Source organism: Mixophyes fleayi, chromosome 2 (genome assembly GCF_038048845.1).
Source record: "Mixophyes fleayi isolate aMixFle1 chromosome 2, aMixFle1.hap1, whole genome shotgun sequence".
Taxonomy (NCBI): domain Eukaryota; kingdom Metazoa; phylum Chordata; class Amphibia; order Anura; family Limnodynastidae; genus Mixophyes; species Mixophyes fleayi.
Window position 1 is genome coordinate 194,988,828 of NC_134403.1, and position 12,507 is coordinate 195,001,334.

A 12,507-nucleotide genomic window follows, 5' to 3' on the forward strand; every position below is an offset into this window, starting at 1 on the left:
GAGGATGGAGGAGCAGCAAAAGGCCATTCAGGCCTACACAGCCACCTACGACATAGGCAAAGGAGTGGGGATGCGCCTCAGTCAAGCGCAGTGGAGACTGATTTCCGTGTTGTGCAAGGTTCTGCAGCCATTTGAACTTGCCACACGAGAAGTCAGTTCCGACACTGCCAGCTTGAGTCAGGTCATTCCCCTGATCAGGCTGTTGCAGAAGCAGCTGGAGAAAGTGAGGGAGGAGCTGGTAAGTCATTGCGATTACACCAAGCATGTAGCTCTTGTGGATGTAGCCCTTCGTACGCTTTGCCAGGATCAGAGGGTGGTCACTCTTTTAAAGTCAGAGGAATACATTCTGGCCACCGTGCTCGATCCTCGGTTTAAAGCGTATGTTGTGTCTCTGTTTCCGGCGGACACAAGTCTACAGCGGTGCAAAGACCTGCTGGTCAGGAGATTGTCCTCTGAAGAGGACCGTGACATGCCAACAGCTCCACCCTCATTTTCTTCCACATCTATGGCTGCGAGGAAAAAGCTCAGTTTTCCCAAAAGAGGCGCTGGCGGGGATGCTGATAACATCTGGTCCGGACTGAAGGACCTGCCAACCATTGCAGACATGTCTACTCTCGCTGCATTGGATGCTGTCACAATAGAAAAAATTGTGGATGAATTCTTTGCTGACACCATCCAAGTAGACATGTCAGACAGTCCATATTGTTACTGGCAGGAAAAAAAGGCAGTTTGGAAGCCCCTGTACAAACTGGCTCTATTTCACCTGAGTTGTTCCCCCTCCAGTGTGTACTCGGAAAGAGTTTTTAGTGCAGCGGGGAACCTGGTCAGTGAGCGGCGAAGGAGGTTGCTTCCTCACAACGTTGAAAAAATTATGTTTATAAAAATGAATAATCAATTCCTCAATGAAGTACAGCACTGCCCTCCAGATACTACAGAGGGACCTGTGGTTGTGGAGTCCAGCGGGGACGAATTGATAATGTGTGATGAGGAGGAAGTACACACTGTAGGGGGAGAGGAATCAGAGGTTGAGGATGAGGACGACTTCTTGACTCAGTAGAGCCTGTTTAGTCTGTACAGGGAGAGATGAATAGCTTTTTTGGTGTGGGGGCCCAAACAAACCAATCATTTCAGCCAAAGTTGTTTGGTAGGCCCTGTCGCTGAAATGATTGGTTTGTTAAAGTGTGCATGTCCTATTTCAACAACATAAGGGTGGGTGTGAGGGCCCAAGGACAATTCCATCTTGGAACTTTTTTTTTTGCATTATATGACCAATCAACAGTCGTTTGCCATGTTCAAAAAGTAAAACCAAATTTAAACAAATTCAAGAAATTAAACCAAAAGTAAAATGCCCTGTCATAATTTAAAACAAGAGGTATTGACGTGCTCTAAAACTACTGTATTGTTGTTTATATTTTATAAACACTACACTTGAAAGCTTGAGTCTTTCAATAAAAAAGTAACTGTCCATTGCACGAATATTTGCAACAGGGACAATTTTAGGGTTAAGAAAGTCAACTAATAACACTTCGACGCTGTCTGTCTTTATAAACACTACACTTGGAAGTTGGAGGAGGTATTGTGGCCCCGGCACCAAATTTACTACCGGGGCCACTCCACTGTGCAGTCCATATTTAGGTGTATCAGATATTAAACAACGGTGACAGTTGATGCCCAATTTTTTAATTATATTGTGGCCTCGGTACCAAATTGTGTACCGGGGCCACCACACTACGCAGTCCATACCCTTTTTTGGTGGAATTCTGACCCGTGGAGGGTTTTTTAATTATATTGTGGCCTCGGTACCAAATTGTGTACCGGGGCCACCACACTACGCAGTCCATACCCTTTTTTGGTGGAATTCTGACCCGTGAAGGGTTTTTTAATTATATTGTGGCCTCGGTACCAAATTGTGTACCGGGGCCACCACACTACGCAGTCCATACCCTTTTTTGGTGGAATTTTGACCCCTGGAGGGTTTTTTAATTATATTGTGGCCTCGGTACCAAATTGTGTACCGGGGCCACCACACTACGCAGTCCATACCCTTTTTTGGTGGAATTCTGACCCGTGGAGGGTTTTTTAATTATATTGTGGCCTCGGTACCAAATTGTGTACCGGGGCCACCACACTACGCAGTCCATACCCTTTTTTGGTGGAATTCTGACCCGTAAAGGGTTTTTCAATTATATTGTGGCCTCGGTACCAAATTGTGTACCGGGGCCGCCACACTACGCAGTCAAGATAGATAGATGCGTATCATAGATAAAGTACATTCAGTGGTGTGGGGCAAATTGAAAAATATTCAAAATGCACTGACATTATCAAAAACAAGAGGTTGTCACACGCTGAAACTCCAACATGTATATGATGGAGAGGATGGAGGAGCAGCCGTATGTGCAGTGTAATGCAGACCTGTTGAAGGTTTTTTATATATTTTATTGTGGTGCCCAGTGCCCACTACTCTACGCAGTCCAGATACTATTTTTGGGTGTAATTCTGACCTGTTGAAGGTTTTCTATATATTATATTGTGGTGGCCAGTGGCCAGTCCTCTATGCAGTCCAGATACTATTTTTGGGTGTTATTCTGACCTGTTGAAGGTTTTCTATATATTATATTGTGGTGGCCAGTGGCCAGTCCTCTATGCAGTCCAGATACTATTTTTGGGTGTAATTCTGACCTGTTGAAGGTTTTCTATATATTTTTTATTGTGGTGCCCAGTGCCCACTACTCTACGCAGTCCAGATACTATTTTTGGGTGTAATTCAGACCTGTTGAAGGTTTTCTATATATTTTTTATTGTGGTGCCCAGTGCCCACTACTCTACGCAGTCCAGGTACATTTATTGGTGCGAATCATACAAGTTAAGGGTTTTTAATATATATTGTGGTGACCCACTCCTCTACGCAGTCCAGGTACATTTATTGGTGCGAATCATACAAGTTCAGGGTTTTTAATTTATATTGTGGTGACCCACTCCTCTACACAGTCCAGGTTCATTATTGGTGCGAATCATACAAGTTGATGGTTTTCTTATTACATATATTGTGGTGACCCACTCCTCTACGCAGTCCAGATACATTTATTGCTGCGAATCCTACAAGTTCAGGGTTTTTAATTTATATTGTGGAGACCCACTCTTCTACGCAGTCCAGGTACATTATTCGGTGCGATTCATACAAGTTGATGGTTTTCTTATTATATATATTGTGGTGACCCACTCCTCTACGCAGTCCAGGTACATTTATTGCTGCGAATCATACAAGTTGATGGTTTTCTTATTATATATATTGTGGTGACCCACTCTTCTACGCAGTCCAGAAAGATACCTCGTTGCAACGTTTTGGACTAATAACTATATTTTGAGGTGTTCAGAATACACTGTAAATTAGTGGAAATGCTTGTTATTGAATGTTATTGAGGTTAATAATAGCGTAGGAGTGAAAATAAGCCCAAAAACTTGATTTTTAAACTTTTTATGCTTTTTTCAAAAAAAATCCGAATCCAAAACCTTAAATCCGAACCGAGACCTTTCGTCAAGTGTTTTGCGAGACAAATCCGAACCCCAAAAATAATGAAAATCCGGATCCAAAACACAAACACGAGACCTCAAAAGTCGCCGGTGCACATCCCTAATATATATATATATATATATATATACATACATACATACAGATTAAGCTTCCGTCTGCATAATTGCAGCTGATCGTGCTCCTGCTTAGAGTTCCTGGAACACATTAAATACTACACAATGGGCAGTAGACATCAGTCCATTGACATAGTACTTAAGAGTTTCTTGATCTTCTCCAGGGCTATAGGTATACAAACAGAAACCTACAGAACCTGGAAATCCTGGTTAAGGTGAACGATGTGGATATTTTACTCTCTAGTTTCTGTAACATATTAGAGAAAGAATGTTATGTCATAGGTACCATCTAAACATACAGATCTGTCAAGGCTTGTGCATCCTTAGAAGCAGCTTAGTAGGTAAAGTTTTCTGTGCATTAGTGTTTCCCTCCTGTTACTTTATAAAGCAGAGTCCTGGGATTAACTAAGAAATTGAATTATAATCCGTTTGTGCTGGTATCTGCATAGGACAACATCAAAACTGAACATGTAAATACTTTTCAGCCTTGTCTCTATGTCACCTATTACCAAATTAAGTTTTAGGGTGAATGGCACAGGAACCTCCTTCCTTATCGCTTTGATCCTTTGCACGTAATGTAATTCCCATTATAGTAAAGTGTTTTCTTCTAAAAGTCATTATACAAATCCTGGAAACACCCAAGTAGTAGACAGCATGTAATGACTAACACAGTTTTGGCTTGTGTATTTTGTTCTCCTAGATTGGCTAGTCTACCTCACTGACTTCACTTGTGGATTTGCTCACTGCTTGCTGCCGAGTGCTAGCATATTGCTGTGCATTTTAGTAGATGTGTTATGCAGACAAATTTTTATCATCTTCTTTCAATTTCCGCTGTTTCCTGGTCAGAGAAATTCACAATGTTCTAACACTGACACTGCCTTTAGAACAGAAGCACTCAAAGAGAATAAATCCATATTATATATATTTTAACTTTAGTAGGTTTTTAATATATTCAATTTACATGTAGAAATAATAAAATAAACAAAAAGATTAGGTGTAGGACAGCTGCCAACCAAGTGATTAGAGGGGAAGTGTAAGACAGCGGAAGAGAAACGGTGATGTAATGGAAATATATGGTTGATATCAAGATGTTAAAATGGAGAGGGACTCATAGAAAAGGCATACAGGTTCACAAGGCGATAGAGATTTTTTTTCTCCATATAATTCTTTATTTTTGAGTGGTCGAAAACAGTTACTTGTAACTGTGCAATTAAACAACAACAGAGAAAGCTTCAAATGTCAAATACATAATATTACATGGTATGCAGGTCCCAAAAAGAAACAGGGCACAAAGAGCAATAACAACCAGGAAACAAGGAATGCAACTAACTTTTAAGGTTTAAAGACAATTTTAGTAGTAGAATAGAATAGGAATAGGTAGGGGGAAATATACAATCTCCCACGATCAATAACCGTGCAATACCCGTGTGGTATTAATATTATTTAATCATCACCATATGTGACCAATCACTCTCAGCTGAATGGTACACTTACACAGAGAGGTTTCTGTGATTCAAATGATGGAAGTAAGGCACATCTGAAGATCTTCAATCAAATCCACACTATTCCCTGAGTACTTTCTCAAAAAAGAAAAGAAGGGTGCTCCAAATAGGCCGTTATCTCAATAAAATAAATTCAATATAAGCACAACATAAAATCACATAAAAAATATCATCAGAGAAAAATCGTCGATAGCCCTGATCAAGTTGGACTCTTATCCCGTGTGGGATGGTATTGAGCATGTAGGGAAACCTTTTTGTCCCTCTCCAAAGATCGGGTAGCCGGCAGGTCACCACTGCATACTCCACAACACTCGGGTTTCAATTCTCCAACATTCAGGCAATCTGTGTATTTCCTCCTAGTCACCGCCTCTGCCAACGCGTTTCAATTTCAAAAAATCTTTATCAAGGCAGTCTGGAATAGTGTGGATTTGATTGAAGATCTTCAGATGTGCCTTACTTCCATCATTTGAATCACAGAAACCTCTCTGTGTAAGTGTAACATTCAGCTGAGAGTGATTGGTCACATATGGTGATGATTAAATATTATTAATACCACACGGGTATTGCACGGTTATTGATCGTGGGAGATTGTATATTTAACATAGGATAATACAATTTTTTTCGTTTATTCATATGTATGAACATCAGTGGAAAATATATATTCGGATTTGCAACATCTGTTTATGGATCAAAAAACGAGAACCTATGGATATTGAAGATATCCTCTTTGGACAGTACTTTTTTGGACTTAAGTATTACATACAAGTTACCAATTTTGGACTATCTATGATGCTTTTGTAGATTTTTTAGAGTATAAGCGCCATATCTGTTTACTTATATTATATATTTCTGCTTATGAAGACCTGCCTGCCCTAGTTGCAGAGGGGCCATAAGTACTCTATCTTCTACAGAAGGAGTTTACCCATATTATAAGTAATTGAAAACCATTGCTAATTCAGGATAATGTACAGTATACTTAATGCAACATGTGGTACTGTGAAAAAGTTTAAGTTCACTATATATATGTAAAAGAAATTAAGTGATGGAAGAATATTAAGTTACGAACAGCCAGATAATTAAATTAAAAAGTACAAGTATGGTAACTATTTGAAAGGACCACTACACCTAAAATACAAGTTGCCTTATATAAAATAGCTACTGTAAAGTTAGGTATAAGATATTGTTAATGTTTTTCATAGGGGAAGGCTAAATGTGAAACTAGACAAGTTCTTTAAAAAGATGTCCTCGGGTTGATGTAAGTTTTGCTTGTAGGGGATTAAAATCTATAAAACAGTAATACAAATTAACACAAAGCAAGTAACAAAATAGAAGAAATTGGCTTAAAAATGAAGTGCCACATATGAACTTGCTTACTCTGATGAACACCAATGATCTGAAAATCTCCATTCATAGCATTGCAGTAGATGAATGTTTGTAACGGTGAGTCTGTAGGATGTAGCTCTCTCTCCCGCTCTGTAGTCCCTTCTGACTGTGGATCATTTTGGTGGTGCACAGTGCAGTTGTTTTCCCGTGGCTTGTGTGGCAAGGGTTTGCTTGCGTGGGTTTCGTCCGGTGCTCTTGGCTTTTCTCCTACAGTCCAAAAACATACTAGTAGATTAGATTGGCTTCTGGCACAATGGACACTAGAGTGTGTGTGTTAGGGAATTAGACTGTAATTTATAATGGGGGCAGGCACTAATGTGAATGATTACATATTCTGTGTACAGCAGCACGTAATATGATTGGTGCTATATAAATAAATAATAAATACTATGGTGGGTATTCAATTCCCCCCGAAGTAGCGCAGCGTTAAACCTATTACCATTATTACGGTAAATTTAACCCGGCTTTCTGCTCACAGCTCACGGATTTACGAGCAAAAAGCCGGCGTTGAAACTACTGTAATAACGGTATTTAAGCACACTATTACCGTAATAACAGTAATAGTGTGCAAGCCACGCTACTTTTTAAAATAACACGGCCAATTGAATCCCCCCCTCCTCCATATCTGTATGCTTGTATGGTTATAGGATCACTAAGATCTGCACCATATTGACCTTATCTGGCTCTTGTTCTGTATCATTCCCTTTCCTTTGTAATACTTACTGGGTCTAGTGTTTAGAAATAGACACGTGGGAAGATGACTATTGAGCTATGTAGTTCCTCTAATGTATCCTCTCTTCCCTTGTACTTTGCCATCAATACTAGGATAATGCCAAGGTTAAGTTGGTCTTAATAAAACATTGACCTTCATTTTAGACCACCAATTCAGTACATTGTGGATATCAAAAAATAAAGTGAAAAATAATATTTTATCCTGAATATAACATTTCAGCGTAAGTAAGGCTTACATCTAATGGTTTGAAGTGAGGCTTACATCCAACGGTGGTTTAAAACCCATGGGTTTTAAGCAACTACTAACTTGATAAATACTCTTCTGGTCATAGTGTCCCATGCAGCTATACACAAAAGTGCAAGAGCTTCTTTTAAACACTAAGAACATACTAAGCACAATAATAATTATGTAAACACTGCTATATAATATATAACATCTGGGGGAAAATATATAAATCTGCGCATTCTGCAAGTCGCCGATATTCTGCAACTTTGCAGGGCAGATTTAAAATTTCAATGTTTTTACAGGCAAGTTTTGCCTGTAAAGACATTGCCATTTTAAATCTGCCCTGCAAAGTCGGCGACTTACAGAATGCGCAGATCGATACATTTACCCCCTGGAATAACAATTAGTGCATTTTTATCAAATTGTGTATGCCCATCTAACACAATAATGCTACTTCATTCATATACATTAAAAATTCTATGATTTCTCTCCCACCATAACAATTTCCCTGTCAAAATGCTGTATGTGTCATTTTATCAATGCAATCACTATGGTGTAACATGGGAACACCTTTCCCTATTCACTTTGATGTTACCTTGACTTTAGAACTTTGAGATGCTAAGAACCTTATTTCCGATTGTACTTAGTATGTTCTTCGTGTTTCAAGTGTGCCTCTGTACTTTGGTTTGTATTGTATATAGCCAGTTACAGCAGTACAACACACATTTCCATGTCTGGAATGAATACAGCTGTATACAGACAGCAATTTTTCCATCTGTAGTATGATAACTTCAATTTGCAGCACATACTGTTAGTAGAATAGGACTAATTGTCTTCTATGAAGTCATATACGTGGAATGCTGTAACATGTGATTACCACAAGAAAATACACTTATTGTAATTTACAAAATACAAATACTGGCAATGTATATAAATAGGCTGTTGGTCTACCACAAGCTACCACAAAACATTGGCATATATTCTACAAGTGCTTGGTAATCTATTGGAGCATGCAAAACTATTTTCCCAAAGCTACTATATATACACACACACTACATAATATTCACAAAGATACAGAGCAGCAGTGAATGGGCCATACCACCCAACAATCTGATATGTCTGCTGACGAGAAGGAGGGACAGTGTCCTTAAACCAGGACTGTCCTACCTAATTCTGGACAGTTGGGAGGTATGGTTTGCTGCAGTAATCTGTCTGCACTCTGCCGCTTTATCTGGCTGATGTCAGCGGGTTTGAACTGGGTAGCACGAAAAGACCAAAGATAGACTGCAGAAAATTTAAATGCTAGATAGATACACTCTCTAGCAGAGTGTATCTAGCAAATGATTAGATATAGTATAGGGATTTTTATCCAAGGTAGACTTATACGTTAATGGTGGAACACACTGCCTCACACTCCAGAAAATCTTCAGTCTACAGGTGTCTCCTACTGATTATATCTTTCCTAGAGACTTCCAGGTCAACTTTACTTTAGCCATTCATACAGATCCCTTTTTGCACAGAACTATGTCCCCCATTTAAATGCACCTTTAAACCACATTCCCACAATGTGTAATGTGGAAGCAAAAGCATGTTTATATAACCTCAATCCTTGTTTCTTTGGCTAGAAAAATGTGAAGATCTTAAATAAATTTAAACCTAATTTTAAGTAGGGATTATTTCGCCTTGAGGGACACTGACCCCAACTAGAAGTTGCATCATGTGAAAAAAAAAAAACATAACATTTACAAATATATTAAAAATCCCATTTTACACAATTTAAAAGAGACCGTGCAAACTGATGTTAAGTCAAGTAAGGTCTAAAATTACACATCACAAAACAAAGTAAAAAGTGTAAGTGACCACATTGAATTGAGCAGCACGGTGGCTAAGTGGTTAGCACTTCTGCCATACAGCACTGGGATCATGAGTTCAATGTCAATTCCCAACCATGGCTTTATCTGTGAGGAGTTTCTATGTTCTTCCCGTGTTTGCGTGGGTTTCCTCCGTGTGCTCCGGTTTCCTCCCACACTCCAAAAACATACTGATAGGTTAATTGGCTGCTAACAAATTGACCCTAGTCTGTGTGTGTATGAATGTTTGGGAATTTAGACTGTAAGCCCCAATGGGGCTGGGACTGATGTGAGAGAGTTCTCTGTACAACGCTGCGGAATTAGTGGCGCTATATAAATAAATGGTGATAATGATTGAATTATTGTGTTAACATATTTAATGGAAACCATATGTAGATATTTCATATAATAGAACAAACATCTGTACAGTAATATAAACTGTTAACTTGAAAAGAACATAATTTATGTACAATATTTCGTAACTTTTGCACTACTGAAACATGAAGACAAATTACTGTACTGAACACTTTATAATACATCTGCATCATGACAGGAAAGAATTACTGTATCTGGTAAGTTTTGTGGTGTGAAGTGCAGGAAAACTGTTAAGTCCCGTTGGGGGTTTATTATTACTAAAAAATAAAAATGATGTTTGTTGAGCCCGAGCTGCAATCAGCCTTAAAGTATAGCCGGTATCAAAGTATGTAGGGATAGAGATGATTAATCCCAATGGGTAAAGCATCCACAGTACTTATGGTGTTTAACAAAGCTGGAATATAACATGGAAGCAAGAAAATAGAGCTAGCAGTGCTCATGGTCCATGCAAGCATTTACTCTGAATGTCATTCAAGGTCTGTGTGTATAGAGCCTAAATCAGAGGAGTACAACGTTGTAGAACCCTCATGGAACCTTACAAATAAAAGAGAAAACATTATGCAGTCAGTTAACAAAGTTACTTGCCATGTCAAATATGTTAAAGTGCACACAGGTGTGTAGCCTTTGTTGCTTTTCTGCTTGAGCTACATTGATCCCTAGGACAATTACAAGGGCCATGCATGTGGCCACTTGATGTGAGTGCTTAAAGAACGCATAGATAGAAAACAAATTTTATAAGCTGTGTATGCTTAGTCATTAAACCTGCATTGTCCCAGTTAACACCCCTTGTACTCTTCCTAGCTATCAGCAGCCCCTTTTTCAAGTTCTAGTTCAGTTACTTTCTGTAGCCTCTAAGTGAAGCAAATGGGGCAATACAGACTAAATACCTTTGTTCATACAGTCAAACGCCTGTCACATAGCTCTCTACAGTAACATGAATTATTTAATTCAACTCAGTTGATACATTTGGAAGTGAACAAGCTGCAGCAGAGCATTGTTTACCAGGTGAAATAAGAAATGTTAAGAGGTATGCTGTTATGGTTTGTGAACAGTTACATACATGTTAGTGAATATACAACATGCAGTTACATTTAGGGGCATATTCAATTGTTGGCATTATAGGCAAAATTAACGCGCTGTGCGCACAATTACCGTCATTACGGTAATAGTAAGCATAAATACCGGTATTACAGTACTTTTCTCGCTGGATTTCAGCCGCGAGTTCAAATCCGGCTTACTATTACCGTAATACCGGTAACAGTTTTATCGCGGCGGAGACCGCCGATAATTGAATATGCCCCTTAGTGACACTTTAAAAAAAATTATTTTGATATGTTTCAGAGGAGGAAGAACTTGACGACTGGATCACTTACAAATTACTCAATGCACATATTTCTGTAAATGTTTATCCCACTGACAAAGTCACTAACTTGGGTCAATGAATGAACTGTCCTAATTAGTGAAGAATACAGAAGTGGAAGTTGCTCAATCAACTTATAGGCTCATAAAAGGAACAAAACACAGAGAAAAATCCCCTAGCACACTGCTATAGCCAGCAAAGGAGCTGCCATTTCTACTTGTACATAAAAATGTAAAAGTCTCAGTTGCACACATTTGCAAATGTATATTGAAGCCACCCACCACTCCACGGTGATTTTGCTAATAGGGTGGTCCTAACTCTAAACAGTGAGTTAACTAATTAGTGAAGATGCATGTTTTTACCTTCAGCAGTTTTAATTATAAATAAATATGCAAAGTACAGCAAATCAAAAATACTAGATTGAGGACAACAACAGGGAAAATATCAGTGGGGCTCAAACAGGAGAGGGCTGGAAAATAATAGCCCAGGGGGCAAGACTCCACTCAGCAGCCTATTTTAAAGGAAAAAAATGCAGGTGGCCCATGCAAAACTAGCCCACTATGGGACCAGCCCGGAGGGCAGATGATCCCCTACCCAGCCTGCCCTTGGGCTCAAATTGGCAGATCATGTATAGATAGACAGAGGAGTAGGAATTTTCATGGTGTATCTTCACAAATATGCAGAGTTGTGGATTCTAGCAGTAAGTAACTGCTTTCTGCAGACATAAAATTTCATGTGTCAACTGGAAAATTCAGGGATTGGTATTCTTTCAGCAGAGTGAAATCAGACTATGGGCTGCAGTTAAGACATGATTACTTGATATTGCATTGAATTTCATAGTTTGGGAAATAATCCTTATTAGCCATCTCATCTTGCATGTCCCAGCGCTTTCTTAAACTCAATATTTTGAAGACTGAACCAATCGCCCCCCTCCCTCCAGTGCTCTCCCACCTCCCCCTCTCTATTTCTGTTAATAACAATACTCTCCTGTCTGTCCCTGAAGTCCATTGCCTTGGGGTCATCCTCGACTAATCCCTTTCCTTTAAACCTCACATTCTGTCCCTCTCTAAATCCTGCTACTTCCACCTCCGGAATATATCCAAGATTCGCCCCTTTCTCACTACGGAAGCCCCCAAAACTTTTATTCACTCTCTTGTAATCTCTCGCCTTGACTACTGTAACCTCCTTCTCTCTGGCCTAGTTGACTCTCACCTTGCCCCTCTTAAGTATATCCTCAATGCTGCTGCCGGCCTCATTTTTCTGTCCTACCACTCTATCTCTGCTGTCTTCCTCCACCAATCCTTATATTAGCTCCGCAGGACCTACAGAATTAAATGTAAACGCCTCATCCTCACCTTCAAAGCTCTCAATCAACCCCCCTACATTTCCAACCTCATCTCTACCTACACTCCTGTCCCACAAATAATTTGATCT

At 39.4% G+C, this 12,507-nt stretch overlaps 1 protein-coding gene and 1 long non-coding RNA gene across 3 annotated transcripts in view; one reads left to right on the top strand and one right to left on the bottom strand.

Moving 5' to 3' along the window:
• The window catches only part of MACF1 (microtubule actin crosslinking factor 1), a 246,258-nt gene that overhangs the window by 19,664 nt on the left and 214,087 nt on the right, over positions 1 to 12,507 (top strand). The gene's annotated exons all lie outside the window — the stretch shown is intronic.
• LOC142138518 (uncharacterized) overlaps positions 4,649 to 12,507 on the bottom strand; it is a 39,779-nt gene continuing 31,920 nt past the window's right edge. For both annotated transcript variants that reach the window (XR_012688047.1, XR_012688046.1), the window contains exons 4-5: positions 6,522 to 6,737; positions 4,649 to 6,430 (exon numbers count right to left, since the gene is read on the bottom strand). This is a non-coding gene — a long non-coding RNA (uncharacterized LOC142138518). The remainder of the gene's footprint in view (positions 6,431 to 6,521; positions 6,738 to 12,507) is intronic.